Below are 18,872 nucleotides of genomic sequence, written 5' to 3'. Positions count from 1 at the left end.
TCTGGCCTGCTGAAGGGCATCCCCCTGGACAGATGTGGCCGAGAAAGCCACCATAGAAGAGAATCTCTGGTCTCTTGATCCAGATTTAGCATAGGGGACAAATCTGAGTAATCCCCATTCCACTGATTTAGCATGCACAATTGCAGTGGTCTGAGTTGCAGGCGTGCAAAAGGTACTATGTCCATTGCCGCTACCATTAAGCCGATTACCTCCATGCATTGAGCCACTGACGGGTGTTGAATGGAATGAAGGACACGGCAAGCATTTAGAAGTTTTGATAACCTGTCCTCTGTCAGGTAAATTTTCATTTCTACAGAATCTATAAGAGTCCCCAAGAAGGGAACTCTTGTGAGTGGCAATAGAGAACTCTTTTCTACGTTCACCTTCCACCCATGCGACCTTAGAAATGCCAGAACTAACTCTGTATGAGACTTGGCAGTTTGGAAACTTGACGCTTGTATCAGAATGTCGTCTAGGTACGGAGCTACCGCTATTCCTCGCGGTCTTAGTACCGCCAGAAGAGAGCCCAGAACCTTTGTAAAGATTCTTGGAGCCGTAGCTAACCCAAAGGGAAGAGCTACAAACTGGTAATGCCTGTTTAGGAAGGCAAACCTTAGATACCGGTAATGATCCTTGTGAATCGGTATGTGAAGGTAGGCATCCTTTAAATCCACTGTGGTCATGTACTGACCCTTTTGGATCATAGGTAAGATTGTCCGAATAGTTTCCATTTTGAACGATGGAACTCTTAGGAATTTGTTTAGGATCTTTAAGTCCAAGATTGGTCTGAAGGTTCCCTCTTTTTTGGGAACCACAAACAGATTTGAGTAAAACCCTTGTCCGTGTTCCGACCGCGGAACTGGGTGGATCACTCCCATTAGTAAAAGGTCTTGTACACAGCGTAGAAACGCCTCTTTCTTTATCTGGTTTGCTGACAACCTTGAAAGATGAAATCTCCCTTTTGGAGGAGAAGCTTTGAAGTCCAGAAGATATCCCTGAGATATGATCTCTAACGCCCAGGGATCCTGGACATCTCTTGCCCAAGCCTGGGCGAAGAGAGAAAGTCTGCCCCCCACTAGATCCGTTTCCGGATCGGGGGCCCTCACTTCATGCTGTCTTAGGGGCAGCAGCAGGCTTTCTGGCCTGCTTGCCCTTGCTCCAGGACTGGTTAGGTTTCCAGCCCTGTCTGTAGCGAGCAACAGTTCCTTCCTGTTTTGGAGCGGAGGAAGTTGATGCTGCTCCTGCCTTGAAGTTACGAAAGGCACGAAAATTAGACTGTTTAGCCCTTGGTTTGGCCCTGTCTTGAGGCAGGGCATGGCCCTTACCTCCAGTAATGTCAGCGATAATTTCTTTCAAACCGGGCCCGAATAATGTCTGCCCTTTGAAAGGTATGTTAAGCAATTTAGATTTAGAAGTCACATCGGCTGACCAGGATTTAAGCCACAGCGCTCTATGCGCTTGAATGGCGAATCCGGAGTTCTTAGCCGTAAGCTTAGTTAAGTGTACTACGGCATCAGAAATAAATGAATTAGCTAGCTTAAGGACTTTAAGCTTGTCTATAATCTCATCCAATGGAGCTGAGCTAATGGTCTCTTCCAGAGACTCAAACCAGAATGCCGCCGCAGCCGTGACAGGCGCAATGCATGCAAGGGGTTGTAATATAAAACCTTGTTGAACAAACATTTTCTTAAGGTAACCCTCTAACTTTTTATCCATTGGATCTGAAAAAGCACAGCTATCCTCCACCGGGATAGTGGTGCGCTTAGCCAGAGTAGAAACTGCTCCATCCACCTTAGGGACCGTCTGCCATAAGTCCCGTGTGGTGGCGTCTATTGGAAACATTTTTCTAAATATAGGAGGGGGTGACAAAGGCACACCGGGTCTATCCCACTCCTTGTTAATAATTTCTGTAAGCCTCTTAGGTATAGGAAAAACATCAGTACACACCGGTACCGCATAGTATCTATCCAGCCTACATAATTTCTCTGGAATTGCAACCGTGTTACAATCATTCAGAGCCGCTAAAACCTCCCCTAGTAATACACGGAGGTTCTCAAGCTTAAATTTAAAATTTGAAATGTCTGAGTCCAGTTTACTTGGATCAGATCCGTCACCCACAGAATGAAGCTCTCCGTCCTCATGTTCTGCAAATTGTGACGCAGTATCAGACATGGCTCTATTATTATCAGCGCACTCTGCTCTTACCCCAGAGTGATCGCGTTTACCCCTAAATTCTGGCAATTTAGATAGTACTTCAGTCATAACATTAGCCATGTCTTGCAAAGTGATTTGTAAGGGCCGCCCTGATGTACTTGGCGCCACAATATCACGCACCTCCTGAGCGGGAGGCGAAGGTACTGACACGTGAGGAGAGTTAGTCGGCATAACTTCCCCCTCGTTGTCTGGTGAAATTTTCTTTACATGTACAGATTGGCTTTTATTTAAAGTAGCATCAATGCAATTAGTACACAAATTTCTATTGGGCTCCACATTGGCCTTTAAACATATTGAACAAAGAGATTCATCTGTGTCAGACATGTTTAAACAAACTAGCAATGAGACTAGCAAGCTTGGAAAATACTTTTCAAATAAATTTACAAGCAATATAAAAAACGTTACTGTGCCTTTAAGAAGCACAAAAAAGTGTCACAGTTGAAATAACAATGAACCAAATTAGTTATAGCAACCAAATTTTCACAGTAAATGCATTAAGTTAGCAAAGGATTGCACCCACCAGCAAATGGATGATTAACCCCTTAGTACCCAAAAACAGATAACAATTTAATATAAACGTTTTTATCACAGTCAAAACACTCTCTCACAGGTCTGCTGTGAGTGATTACCTCCCTCAAAACTAGTTTTGGAGACCCCTGGGCTCTGTAGAGACGTCCTGGATCATGGAGGAAGAAATAGGAAGACTGTGACTGAATTTTTACTGCGCAATAAAGCGCTAAAATAGGCCCCTCCCACTCATAATACAACAGTGGGGAAGCTCAGTAAACTGATTTTATTCATAAACAAACGACAGCCATGTGGTAAAAATCATGCCCATAAAGTTTTATCACCAAGTACCTCAGAAAAAAACGATTAACATGCCAGTAAACGTTTTAAAAATAAAATTATGAAATGTTATTAATAAGCCTGCTGCTAGTCGCTTTCACTGCAGTGGAGGCTCAAATATAACTTAAATGTATACAGTATTTTCTTAGTGAAGTTCCATTCCCCAGAAATACCTCAGTGTAAACATACATACATATCAGCCTGATACCAGTCGCTACTACTGCATTTAAGGCTGCACTTACATTACATCGGTATTAGCAGTATTTTCTCAGTCAATTCCATTCCATAGAAAATAATATACTGCAACATACCTCCTTGCAGGTGAACCCTGCCTGCTGTCCCCTGTTCTGAAGTTACCTCACTCCTCAGAATGGCCGAGAACAGCAAATGGATCTTAGTTACGACCGCTAAGATCATAGACAAACTCAGGTAGATTCTTCTTCTAATGCTGCCTGAGAAAAAACAACACACTCCGGTGCTGTTTAAAATAACAAACTTTTGATTGAAGAAATAAAAACTAAGTTTAACAACCACAGTCCTCTCACACGTCCTATCTATTAGTTAGGTGCAAGAGAATGACTGGGTATGACGTAGAGGGGAGGAGCTATATAGCAGCTCTGCTTGGGTGATCCTCTTGCACTTCCTGTTAGGGAGGAGATATAATCCCATAAGTAATGGATGACCCGTGGACTGACTACACTTAACAGGAGAAATGTACTTTCCTTAAAGTGTGAGCCTGGTTTGTAGGGGACACACAAAGGGGCATATATGATGCATATAGAGTGATGCCACTACTGATTCCATAGTCTAGATGGGCCCACTAGAAGTGTGGGTCCCTTCCCAAAGGGTTAACTTTTTCACACACTTTGTGTTTCTTACTGAGATCATTTACATACAGCTTGTGCAATTATAACACAAATTTATGTAAAAGCTTTTCTGGGGTCTCCTTTGTTCAGAAAAATCACACATGCATGGTTTTGCCATTGTTTTTTGGTAATTAGAAGACAGCTAATTGCAGCTGTGCACCACAACGGTTATAGTATTCTAGTGTAAGGATTACCTTCCCATCTGACACCTCCCTGTTCCCTTCTGAACAGTTCTTTCCCCCTCACCACCATCTTAGAGACTGGTAGCTGTCTGCCCATCCTCGTTTTTTTTTAGTTTTTTTTTATTTATTTTTATTATAATTTTTTTTCTCTAGTGTAACGGTCCCACCCTCCCTGCGATCACCCCCCACCCTGATTCCCCATTTTCTGTAGTGCCCCCTCTTTCTCCCTTCCAAACTTAATTTTCTGTAGTGTAAGGTCCTTTCCACTAACTTCACCTCTACTAAAGAAAATATATACAGTGGGGCAAAAAAGTATTTAGTCAGCCACAAATTGTGCAAGTTCTCCCACTTAAGAAGATGAGAGAGGCCTGTAATTTTCATCATAGGTATACCTCAACTATGAGAGACAAAATGTGGAAACAAATCCAGAAAATCATATTGTCTGATTTGGAAAGAATTTAATTGCAAATTATGGTGGAAAATAAGTATTTGGTCAATATCAAAGTTCATCTCAATACTTTGTTATATATCCTTTGTTGGCAATGACAGAGGTCAAACGTTTTCTGTAAGTCTTCACAAGGTTGTCACACACTGTTGCTGGTATGTTGGCCCATTCCTGCATGCAGATCTCCTCTAGAGGAATGATGTTTTGGGGCTGTCGCTGGGTAACACAGACTTTCAACTTCCTCCAAAGGTTTTCTATAGGGTTGAGATCTGGAGACTGGCTAGGCCACTCCAGGACCTTGTAATGCTTCTTACGAAGCCACTCCTTCGTTGCCCGGGCGGTGTGTTTGGGATCATTGTCATGCTCAAAGAACCAGCAACGTTTCATCTTCAATGCCCTTGCTGATGTAAGGAGGTTTGCACTCAAAATCTCACGATACATGGCCCCATTCATTCTTTCATGTACACGGATCAGTCGTCCTGTTCCCTTTGCAGAGAAACAGCCCCAAAGCATGATGTTGCCGCCCCCATGCTTCACAGTAGGTATGGTCTTCTTTGGTTGCAACTCAGCATTCTCTCTCCTCCAAACACAACGAGTTGTGTTTTTACCAAACAGTTCTACTTTGGTTTCATCTGACCATATGACATTCTCCCAATCCGCTTCTAGATCATCCAAATGCTCTCTAGCATACTTCAGACGGGCCCGGACATCTACTGGCTTAAGCAGGGGGACACGTCTGGCACTGCAGGATCTGAGTCCCTGGTGGCGTAGTGTGTTACTGATGGTAGCCTTTGTTATGTTGGTCCCAGCTCTCTGCAGGTCATTCACTAGGTCCCCCCGTGTGGTTCTGGGATATTTGCTCACTGTTCTTGTGATCATTTTGACCCCACGGGTGAGAGCTTGCGTGGAGCCCCAGATTGAGGGAGATTATCAGTGGTCTTGTATGTCTTCCATTTTCTAATTATTGCTCCCACAGTTGATTTATTCCCACCAAGGTGCTTGCCTATTGCAGATTCAGTCTTCCCAGCCTGGTGCAGGTCTACAATTTTGTTTCTGGTGTCCTTCGACAGCTCTTTGGTCTTCACCATAGTGGAGTTCGGAGTGTGACTGTTTGAGGTTGTGGACAGGTGTCTTTTATACTGATAACAAGTTCAAACAGGTGCCATTAATACAGATAATGAGTGGAGGCCAGAGGAGCCTCTTAAAGAAGAAGATACAGGTCTGTGAGAGCCACAAATCTTACTTGTTTGTACATGACCAAATACTTATTTTCCACCATAATATGCAAATAAATTATTTCCAAATCAGACAATGTGATTGTCTGGATTTGTTTTCACATTTTGTCTCTCATAGTTGAGGTATACCTATGATGAAAATTACAGGCCTCTCTCATCTTCTTAAGTGGGAGAACTTGCACAATTGGTGGCTGACTAAATTCTTTTTTGCCCCACTGTACATGTGAAGGGTTATTCAGGGATTCCTGACAGGAGGGAACTTCCGGTGGGCGGGTCGGATGTGTAGCAAGTTTGTGCTGCAACTCTATCCGAGATACCCGCTCTTGTTTTCTCTAGGCGTGTGGGACCTAAAAACACAGAGAACACTGTTTGAAGCCAGCGTGCAAGTTGGAGGGGGAGACTTTACACTTACAGCCTCTCTCACCGGGAAGTCCAAAGGTGTGGCACAGCACGCACTAACAAGCCGTAGGAGAGAGCGGTCTGTACACTGCAGGAGAACCGCATAGCGGAAAAAGACACCTGACAATAACAATACCAGGTACCGGTAAAAGGCTTAAGGAGAGCCGGATCTGAGGGAAAGGCTTGGGCCTCTGTCTGACCTGTAAGTCTGGTGATAGTGGTGACCGGAGTCTGAGACTCGACAAGACGAGGGTCTGTGACTATATCGTGACAACACTATGAGCAAGAGGTTAGGTCTTAAATACCTATAAAAAGAAAGGGGCCACTAGCTAAGAAAACCATGTGAAGATGTCGACAGGGGCTGAAGACAGAAAGGGGAAAGAATAAAGAAAACAGATACCCGTTTTTGTAAATATGTCGCTGGGGTCTGACTGAACTGAGCTATAATAAGAAAGAAGGGTTGCTGAAAAGTGTCTAGAGCTACACTGGTTCACCTATACATACACAGGCTTGTTTTTTCTTTGCCCTTATCATATAAATTCTTCTGGTAGTGGGAGAATTCGATAAGGGATTAGAACGGTATAAAAATTTGGGACGGTCAAACCATCACACTTCTCCCTTCCTTCTATATCGCTGTTCTCTCTGGAGTATGAAAGGCGAAGAACATAGCATACAATTAATATCTACAGTCTGAGTAATGGAAATGCGCTTATTTTAAGAAGGGACCACATAAGAACACATAATGATCTGAAGTTAAACTAGTGGCTATAACTGGTTAAAAGATATATGAAATAGTATAGAACAAGACTCAAACACTTATAAAAAACATGACAGACGTATTTTTTCCTAAATTTAAACAAATTATATCAGATATAAATACACTGACTAGTGAAGTAAGACTATTCTCTTCAAGACTCTCTGAGGCTGAACAGCGGATCTTAGAGTTAGAAGATAGCTTAATAGAAGTTAAAAAGAAAGCTTAGGCTAACGAGAAAAAAGTTACTATGTTACTCCAGAAAGTAGATGATCAGGAAAAAAGATCCTGCAGAAATAATGTTAAGATAATAGGTGTTCCAGAAACTCTAAAGCACAATGATTTAATTAAGTTTTTATCAGTAACATTACCCAAACTACTTGAAATACAAGAGATTGATTACCCACTTATTATAGAAAGGGTACATCGCATTGGTCCCCTTAACGAAAAGACATACTGAGAGACCAAGACCTATTATCATGAAACTACTTAAGTTCCAAGATAAGGTTAAGCTTATGCAAGGATATAGAAGAAAGAAAGAGTTATATTTTGAAGATAAAAGAATATTTCTCTTCTCAGATTATTCTAGTAAAGTGACAAATAAAAGGAAAGAGATATCCCCACTATGTACCAGAATGATTAAAGAAGGTATTAACGAAACAATGCTATATCCTGCTAGAGTACAGACAGGCTCAGAAATTGAATTTTTGGAAAATATTAAAAAAGTTGAGATATTTATGTCTAAACTCTCAAAGTAGTAAAATTCATATGGCTTGATGATCTGGGATAGATGTATGTGGATAAATGTATATTTTTTTTTAGAGTATGGTGTTTTCATGTTTTTTTTATATCCTTCTCCCTCACTCGCTCTGCTACCCCTATGTAATTTAGAGACTAAAGATAATGGCACAGTTAATAAGTAACAAAACATCTTTTAGGTGCGTCTCCTGGAATGTCGGCGGCATCACCTCCCCCCAAAAAAGGAAGGCTATAATTAAATATTGTAGAGATATCGAAGCAGATGTTGCGTTCATCCAGGAGACACATCTTAAGGGTGAAGAACTGTCAAAATTAAAAATGGGATGGGTGGGAGAGGTGGTAGGAACTCCCTGTAAGAAACGGAAAAAAGGGGTTGCTATTTTTCTGAAAAAAAGGTTTTCATTATTCAATTCTAGCAGTTGAGTTAGATCCAGAAGAGAGGTATGTCATTTTGAAAATAGAAGTAGGTAGGGAAAAATTCACACTATGTAATGTTTACGGTCCAAATGAATACTCCCCAGAATTTTGGACTAAACTACAAATTAGATTAATGGAATGTTATGAAGGAAATTTGATCATGGGGGGTGACTATAATATGGTTTTTCAGACACCGTTGGATAGATATAGGTCCAAAAAAAGGGTAAAAAAAAACAAAACAACAAAGAGGGATAGGCTGGAGGCTAAACTTTTGAAAATCTTTATAAATAATCTTGATCTAAAAAAAAGACATATGGCTTGATGATCTGGGATAGATGTATGTGGATAAATGTATATTTTTTTTTAGAGTATGGTGTTTTTATGTTTTTTTTATATCCCTCTCCCTCACTCGCTCTGCTACCCCTATGTAATTTAGAGACTAAAGATAATGGCACAGTTAATAAGTAACAAAACATCTTTTAGGTGCGTCTCCTGGAATGTCGGCGGCATCACCTCCCACCAAAAAAGGAAGGCTATAATTAAATATTGTAGAGATATCGGAGCAGATGTTGCGTTCATCCAGGAGACACATCTTAAGGGTGAAGAACTGTCAAAATTAAAAATGGGATGGGTGGGAGAGGTGGTAGGAACTCCCTGTAAGAAACGGAAAAAAGGGGTTGCTATTTTTCTGAAAAAAGGTTTTCATTATTCAATTCTAGCAGTTGAGTTAGATCCAGAAGAGAGGTATGTCATTTTGAAAATAGAAGTAGGTAGGGAAAAATTCACACTATGTAATGTTTACGGTCCAAATGAATACTCCCCAGAATTTTGGACTAAACTACAAATTAGATTAATGGAATGTTATGAAGGAAATTTGATCATGGGGGGTGACTATAATATGGTTTTTCAGACACCGTTGGATAGATATAGGTCCAAAAAAAGGGTAAAAAAAAAACAACAAAGAGGGATAGGCTGGAGGCTAAACTTTTTAAAATCTTTATAAATAATCTTGATCTAAAAAAAGACATATGGAGGATAAAAAAATCCAATAAAAAGAGAATATACTTAAGCCTCTCAGGCACACAAAACGTTTTCTAGGCTAGATATATTCTTAGTTTCGGAAAAAATGATGGGGGCAAACGTTAAAGCCACTATTAAGAATATTACAATCTCAGATCACGTTCCCTTTTTTTTTAGATATTAACCTAGATAGTTCCCGATAATTTTTAAGGAAATTTTGCTTTCCAACTTATCTAATTAATAATCCTGAATTTAAAGAACATCTTATTCTGAAATGGCTGGAGTACATCTCCCTAAATCGAACGTATATGGATAAACCTGAGATAATGTGGGAGGCCTCTAAGGCAGTAATGAAAGGACAAATTATTGCGTTTACTAGTAAATTTAAAAACAAACAAAAGAGTAGAGAAAAAGAAATAATAAACAAGCTTACTTCATCATTTAATAAATATTTAGAAAACCCCACATCTCAGAATTGGTGTAAATATGCAGAGGCAAAAAAAAGCTAGGGATATTTGGTTGATATACTCTTCCACTCAACAAGAACTAAGACAGGGAGCAAAATCTTATAGATTTGGGAATAAGTCAGGAAAATTCCTGGCAAAAACAGTTAAAAATGTTCATAAGACCACATTTATAGAGACAATAAAATGGGATGAGAGGGTATGTAGCAATACAGAAGACATAACAAACGGACTGTTGGAATATTATCAAAAAGTATACACATCACAGAAACTAGATATTAAAAATAAGAAAGAATTCTGGGCTAATGTAAAATTACATAAAATTACCCAAGAGACAATGTCTAAAATGTTGCTTCCTATCTCAGAAGATGAAATTAAGAAAGCAATCAATAAGTTAAAATATTTTAAATCTCCAGGACCAGATCTCTTACCAAATGAATATTACAAGATGATGGTAGAATACATAACTCCAATTTTAGAATCCCTATTTAACTAGTATTTTATAAATAATAAAAAGATGTCCTCAAATTTTACGGCATCATAGACAACCTTAATTATTAAGCCCCAAAAGAACCCCGAAGAAATGGAATCATATAGTCCCATATCTCTACTAAACACAGATTACAAACTGTTAACAAGTATAATAGCCGAAAGACTTCAAAATGTTTTAAAATCTTTAATTCATCCTGACCAAACAGGTTTCATAAGAGGAAGGAACTCAACATCTAATATAAAGTATTTATTGCAATGGATTATATCAATAGAGAAAATAATAACAATATTCACAAAGAATTAAGCCAACATGCGGCTATAATTTCCCTTGATGCGGAGAAAGCTTTTGACTACGTAGAATGTGATAATTTATTTATGACAATATCTCAATTTTGCTTTCACAACAAATTTATCAGTTTTCTTAAAGAACTTTATAATTTTCCAACGACTGCTTTGTTAATAAATGGACAATTATCCAAAAATGTTTGGTTAGAAAGGGGAACAAGACAGGGATGCCCACTGTCTCCACTACTTTTGACTTAGCAATTGAACCACTAGCAAATATTCTCAGAGAAAGAATTCAAGGGATAAATATAGGTAAGTTTGAGCTTAAAGTATCTCTGTATGCAGACAATCTACTATTGTTTATTAGTGATTCAGAGAAAAATATTGAGATAATTGTAGAAATCATTACAAAATATAGCTCATTTTCTGGATATAGAATTAAAAGTACTAAATCACAAATGTTGTGGCTCTATAAATCAAGTAAAACAGATGAAAGGAAGGTCTTTCACGATTCATATGAATATATGAAATTTCTAGGGATTCAAATTTTGTTATCAGAAAAGAATTGGTATAGGTTGCATTTTCTTCCAATAATAACTAAAGTGAAAAAAGATATTAAAAATGGATTAAATTACCAATTTCACTTACTGGAAGAATAAATCTTGTTAAAATGATAATCTTTCCTAAAATTTTATATTTGATGCAAAATATTCCAATCCCTATGTTAAAGGGGGATATAAAAATAGTAAAATAAAGCAATTTCACAATTTAAATGGAACAACAAAAACCTAGAATAGCGTTTAAAAAACTATGTAATCCTAAGGCAAAGGGAGGTTTGGCCCTCCCAAATCTAGAGTTTTATAACTGGATTGCTTTGGGAAAGGTCATAGTAGAATGGTTAGCAGGTAATACTTACTATACAGTTCCAGAGTTGGAAGAAAATCTAACCTATCCTTATAGGCCTCAAAATCTTCTCCACATTACATGGAACAAGCTTCCAGCGGAAATTAAACAAATTAAAACACTCTCTTGTCCAATTAAAGCGTGGCAAAAGATATGTGAGAAATTAAAAATTAAATCTGGGATGCCTAAATTTATATCCTTTCAAGATTTTCCGGACGCTATTAACTCTGCTGTATTTGGTAATTGGAATATCAAATGATTGAGATATATTCATCAATTGTTGAATGTAGAAGAGAAAAATATCAAAACCTTTGATATGGTAAAACAAGAATTTCAAATTTATAATAAAGATTTCTTTGCCTTTTTACAGGCAAGGCATTATGTGAGAGAATTAATTAAAAGAAATGGCTATGATTGGGGTTGGGAAATAATTAACCCTTTAATAAAATTAGTTAAGGCAGGGATTTCTTCTATTTCGCCATGGTATAGATTAATTATAGATAAGGAAGAAATAATTTAGAATTTCTATTAGAAAAGTGGCTTGTGGATATTTAAACTAAAGAAAGAAACATTGAAACTATTAAAGAATCCCTGAGTATAATTGAGAAAGCAACCCTTTCTACAACATGGAGGGAAACACATCTCAAACGTTAGTACAAAACGTATTATACTCCTAAAAAAGGGGAAGCCTGGGGAAACCCACAATGTATAGAATGCCCAAAATGCAGATTCCCTGCAGCAAACCTGATACATCTTATATGGTCATGTCCAATTATTAGACAGCTTTGGTATAGAGACTTGAATTTTGGATGAAAAAAATGGATTAATAGAGATATTAAGCTGGAGTTAGATCAAACAGTGTTTTTGGTAAATTATGAAGAAGTAGGGGAGGAATGGAGATTTGTAAATGTTGCTATCTTATCGGTTAGGAATATAATTCTTAGTAATTGGAAAAATAAACAAAAGATTACATTTGAAGAATGGAAAAATTATATCATTAAACAGATCATAGAAGTCATAGAACAATATGATACCTCCCGACATAATGAATCTGAAGTCCAGAAATTCTTTAGAAAGTGGTTTGTATTTATACGAACACTTCCGGAAGAAATTCAAAAGCAGTTGATATACCCATTTAGAAACTCAGAGACCATACTTAACATAAATTTGAGAGACAGATAAGACAAAAAGTGGATTTTGGGGTGGTAGAGTGAGGAGAGAGGGGTAGTGTTGCATTTTATTTATTTATTTTCTTCTTTTTCTCTCGTTCTGTTTTTGTTATAGTTATTTATGTATTATGTATTTTGTTTTAGTTTTTGAATTTTTTTTTTAAAAAAAAGGGAAGAAAGGGGAAAAAAAGCAGACCCCACTTATGGGATATTTGTTATGTGTGTAACTGAAGAATAGAAGGAGATTAATGTGTATTTACCGTAATACTGTACTGCTAACAACTAGGTACTTTTTTATTTATGTAAACAATGGTTATAACTGTAATTTATTATATAATTGTTAAATCTATAGTATTTTATGATAATCGTTTAAAGCAAGATGTATTTTTTTTGGATTTGTCTTCTCATTTGGAAACCCAGTTTGGGGTCTGAAAATAAAAAGAATTATACAAGGGATTCCTGACAGATATCAGTGTTACAATGTAACTTTCGTTAATTTTGAGGGAAAAAGTGGTTTGGAAATAGCAAAGTGCTACTTGTATGCATTGCCCTATAAAAAACAAAGAACATGTAAACATTGGGTATTTCTAAACTCAGGAAAAAATTTAGAAACTATTTAGCATGGACGTTTTTTTGTTGGTTGTAGATGCGTAAGAGATTTTGGGGGTCAAATTTAGAAAAAGTGTGTTTTTTCAATTTTTTCATCATATTTTTTTTTTTTTTATAGTAAATTATATAATATGATGAAAATAATGGTGTCTTTAGAAATTCAATTTAATGGCAAGAAAAATGGTTTATAATATGTGTGGCCCAGTGGGTACAGTAAATGAGTAAGAGGAAAATTACAGCAAACTGCAAAAATTTAAAAACAGCGCTGGTCCTTAACGGTAGGAAAATTGATAAACGGTCTGGTCAGTAAGGGGTTAAACAAACACAAACAAATCCACGTGCTTCCCAAACAAACACATCCAGACGCTGCTGGATTCAATGCTGTTTTATTTAAAAAAAACATAGATACTGCTAGAACCTACTCTTTTTTTTTATAGGACTTCCAGATGTTGCTGAATCCATGTCTGATTTGCACAGACACATACAAATCCAAGTATTTTCCATACAAACATCCGGATACTGCTGGATCAAGCACAATTTAAACATCTGGATCCTGCCAGAACCTCCTTTATAATTTAGACGGATGGACACCAATCAAAGTATTTTCTACACAAACACATCCAGACACTTTTGGATCCTGCCAGAACCTCTTCTTTTTTGCAGAAGGACATCGGAATTTATGTCTAATTAAGACAGACACTCACAAACCCGTGTTTTTCACACATACACATCCAGATATTGAGTAATCCAGTACTATCTTACACAAAAAAACATCTGAATCCTGCCAGTATCTACTCTTTTTCCCCCTGGATACATGTATTATTTAGACAAACACACAGATTTGCGTTTTTCACATAAACAAATCAAGACACAGATCCAATGCTGTTTTGTATTTATTATTATCGGTTATTTGTAGAGCGCCAACAGATTCCGCAGCGCTATTTTGTATAAAAATATGCTTATGTGGGAAAGACTTGGTTCTGCGGGCCTCTGTCTAGGGTGTTTTTCTATTAAAAGATATGATCTAGTGGGTATCTGGCAGTCTCTGGTTGTATTTGCATGTATAATACTTTGATTCAGGTGTATTTACACACTAAAAGGCAAAATGGCAAAGGTAAATGAAAAATGGAATGGCCATGCACTTTAAAGGGATGTTAAATTAAAAGTGCTATACCAACAAAACTGTGAGACATACAACAACAAATGATCATAGTGCAACAATGTAGTAAGGTGAGCAATCTCCTATATATAGATATAGGTACCCACACTCTTCAGAGTTACGTCTAGCTCTAGGATTACAGCACTATATGAAATACTCTCCGGCATTTAGGTCCACTTCTTTCAGCATTTATTTAAAATAATATTAAAAACATATGAAATATTAACCCTTTCCCGCTGGGACTAATTTGTCTACATTGGAACCAAGTTTTTGTTTTTTACTCAGAGGGTGTTACACAATTTGTGTTTGTATATTTATGTCCCATTAAAGTTTACGGGTATTTAATTTTGTCATTAACCCTTGTGATTTCATAGTAAACAGTTATAATCCCATTTAGTTTAACTATAAGAATCTGCTTCAGTGCTTGGGAAGTGTATGTACCAAATATCTAAATGATATGTTTGCAAGTTTTGTAAATTGTTCCACATTTAATTTTATAATTTGCAGTCTATGAGCCATTCTGTTTTGTCATTAGCCCTTGCCATTCCAGAAAAAACACCTATAATGGCACATAATCTGACTCTCAGAACCTGCTACTATACTTGGGGAATATATCTAGTAAATATCTATGAGACATGTCATTGGATTTTGCTTCTATTAAATTATTAAATTTATATCCCATTAAAGTCAATGGGAATTCCAATTTGTCATTCACGCTTGTCATTCCATAGAAAGCAGCTATAATCTAAATGTCAGAATCTGCTACTATACTTGTGGAATATATCTGGTAAAAATCTATGTGCTATGTCTAATATATTTGTTGTTATAACACTTATATACCCCTGTACTTGGGAATATAATATAATATATATATTTAAACATTACAAGCAAGAGAGTAGAGAAAAGTATATTCTCTTAAAAAGGCAGGGAGCACTCAATTATATTTTATCAAACATGAAGGTATGACACCAATTCAATTAAAAAATGCTTATTTTATTTGGTTGTGTCCACACATGTCTAGAATCTGCAGGTAAACCGCCTAAAGACAGTGTCCTAGCCACAATAAAGATCCAATTTACATAATAGCAAAGAAGCAGGTGTATATACAAATTAAATAACAATAAGGATTAAAAAGCATGGGCATCTTACAACCAGTATGTGGAAAGTAGTGTGGAGAGAATGAATGATGGTTTTTTTCTATTTTTATACGATTTACACTATGTTGGTGCCCCTTGTCTTCTCCTCCTTTTAGAATGAAAAACTCTAGATACAACACCTCCTCCAGAGGGTAGCCCTGTACTCCGCCAGGAAACTGCTACCTTGGAATAAAATGAGGATCTATGCAAATGTGTAGGTACAGAAATACTCTTACTAAGAGAAATAAATGGCAACACCTCTCCCAGAGGGTGACCCAGAAACATCCACTGGAAACTGTCACCTTCTGAAAATACCCGAGGATCTATGCCAGTGAAGTGAGGAACATATTAACAAACATATATGTATATATGCAATAAGAATGCTTACAAGATGAACAACACCAATACTAGAGGATAGCACCACCCATGCAGTGGTTCCGGCTATCATAATGATTAGGATCTATGTTCATCCATAGCAAACACAGGTTGAAGGTACATAATCATATTCACACATAGGGGCCTATTTATTAAGGTGCAAGCGGACATGATCTGATACAGCAGATCATGTCCGCTGCACATTGATAAATGCCGACAGCATACGCTGTCAGCATTTATCATTGCACAAGCCGTTCTTGTGAACGGCTTGTGCAATGCCGCCCCCTGCAGATTCGCGGCCAATCAGCCGCTAGCAGGGGGTGTCAATCAGCCTGATCGTATAGGATCAGGCGGATTGATGTCTGCGGCCTCAGAGCAGGCGGATAAGTTATGGAGCAGCGGTCTTTAGCCCGGCGCTTCATAACAACTGTTTCCGGCGAGCCTGAATTTGATGCAGTGTGCAGCGTATGGTCTGGGCACTGACAAGCTGACCCCCCATCCCTTTAACCTCTGCAGCAATGCTGGTAGCACTTATAGGTCTATTTCCCAAAGACAACCACTGGATATGATGCTGAGCACGTGCACTCAACTTCTTTGGTCGACCATGGCGAGGTCTGTTCTGAGTGGAACCTGTCCTGTGATACCCCTGTATGGTCTTGCCCACCATGCTGCAGCTTAATTTCAGGGTCTTGGCAATCTTCTTATAGCCTAGGCCATCTTTATGAAGAGCAACAATACTTTTTTTCAGATCCTCAGAGAGCTCTTTGCCATGAGGTGCCATGTTGAACTTCTAGTGACCAGTATGAGAGAGTGTGAGAGCGATAACACCAAATTTAACACACCTGCTCCCCATTCACCCTGAGACCTTGTAACATTTAGGAGTCACATTACACTGGGGAGGGAAAATGGCTAACTGGGTCCAATTTGGACATTTCCACTAAGGGGTGTACTCACTTTTGTTGCCAACGGTTTAGACATTAATGGCTGTGTGTTGAGTTATTTTGAGGGGACAGAAAATGAACAATGTTATACAGGCTGTACACTCACTACTTTACATAGTAGCAAAGTGTAATTTCTTCAGTGTTGTCACATCAAAAAATATAAAATATTTACAAAAATGTGAGGGGTGTACTCAATTTTGTGAGATACTGTATGTATATGTATATGTATATATATATATATAAATATATATATATACACACACACACACACATATATAGATATATATAGATATATATATATATATATACACACAAAACACGGAAGGGGACTGCACTCTCAGACCGGACTGGGTACACATCCCATGACCCTGCAACATGCACAGCCCTGGTTCCACAATAGCACTTTCAGGAAGCTGCACTGTCCCCTGAGCCACAGGCAGTTAACCCCAGACAGGTATGGGGTGCAAGGCCCATAGGGAAAATTACAAAACAAATTAATACAGCACACAGAGAAAGTCCAGCACTCACTTACAAGCTCTCAGCTAAGATTAAAAGCAAAAATGGAAGAGTTAGTTACCGCATCTGGCCAAATGGGATAAGCCTGGGTATGACGTCAAGGTCTCTTCCAAAACCTGAGTCCCTAAACAGCCACACAATGCAAGCTCTCAATCCAACAAACTGGGAACAAGTGAAGGGTGCACAGGCTTATGTAATCACCCTAGACATATAAAAAACACAGAAGGGAACTGCACTCTCAGACCGGACCGGGTACACATCCCATGACCCTGCAACATGCACAGCCTTGGGTGCACAATAGCACTCTCAGAAAGCTGCACTGTCCCCAGAGACACAGGCAGTTAACCCCAGACAGGTCTGGGTGCAAGGCCCATAGGGAAAAATACAAAACAAATTAATACAGCACACAGACAAAGTCCAGCACTCACTTACAAGCTCTCAGCTAAGATTAAAAGCAAAAATGGAAGAGTTACGGAGCTTGATAAATATGCCCCATGGTGGCAACCTAGTATATTCAACTTTATAGATGCTGGATGGGACATTTAAATTACTGAGGATGCTGTCCAGTGAGTGATCGATAGTAAGTTCTTGGAGGACAATAAGTATGGGAAGACATCCGTGAGGTCCTGTGAGCAGTAGACTACGAACAAGGTATGACTGATTAATTCTTGGGAGCGAACACACTGTTTGCTACGGCAAGTATGTTCCGCTTTTCCACTTATACCAGTCAATGAGATTCTGATCTGTGCCACACACTTTCAATGTGTTTATGTCTTTACTAGACTATGTTTGATAATGATTTAAAGGTTAACCCACATTTACATTGTGATCACTAACTGTCATCAGCTTTTCAGCTTATGCACCATTATTAAAGGAACAGTCTAGTCGAAAGTTAAACTTTCATGATTCAGATAGAACATGCAAATTTTAAGCAACTTTCTAATTTACTTATGATCATTTTTTCTTAGTTTTCTTGATATCTTTATTTGAAAAAGCAGGAATGTAAACATAAGAGCCGACCCATTGTTGGTTCAGTACCTGGGTAGTGCTTTCTGATTGGTGTCTAAATGTAGCCATCAATCAGCAAGCGGTACCCAGGTGCTGAACCAAAAATGGTCCGGCTCCTAAGCGTACATTCAAATAAAGATAGCAAGAGAACAAAGAAAAATTCATAATAGGAGCAAATTAAAGTTGCTAAAAATTGCATGCTCTATCTGAATCATGAACGTTTATTTTTGACCAGACTATCCCTTTAATCATTGTACAACTCTCTCAGTTAGACAAAGACACACACTCAGGCACACACAGACACACTGGAAATGTTTTCAGCTTTAGAGATACAGTGCATCCATTCCTCACTGCCCTCTTAGACAGTCAATAACAAGGGGTGCCCCCCCCCCCTCTATAGCCATTCACCATGACCCAGCACTGCCCTGAGCCTTCAATGTATAAGCTGCCTTTCTAGCACCTTTTTGTGTAATCAATCACTGTACATTTTCCAATAGGCAAACTTTAGATGTATTTTCTTTTTTTGTTAAAAAATAAAGGCATGTAGATTATGCATTCAAATCAGCACATCAACAGATGAAATCATCCAGAGGAATAGAATAATAAATGTTAGAAAAAAATAACTAATAATAACTAAAAAAAAAATGATGTACAAAAAAATGGTATCATAATCACACA

The sequence above is a fragment of the Bombina bombina genome, chromosome 1 (assembly GCF_027579735.1).
Source record: "Bombina bombina isolate aBomBom1 chromosome 1, aBomBom1.pri, whole genome shotgun sequence".
NCBI classification, from domain to species: Eukaryota; Metazoa; Chordata; class Amphibia; order Anura; family Bombinatoridae; genus Bombina; species Bombina bombina.
This window is presented reverse-complemented; position numbering follows the sequence as displayed.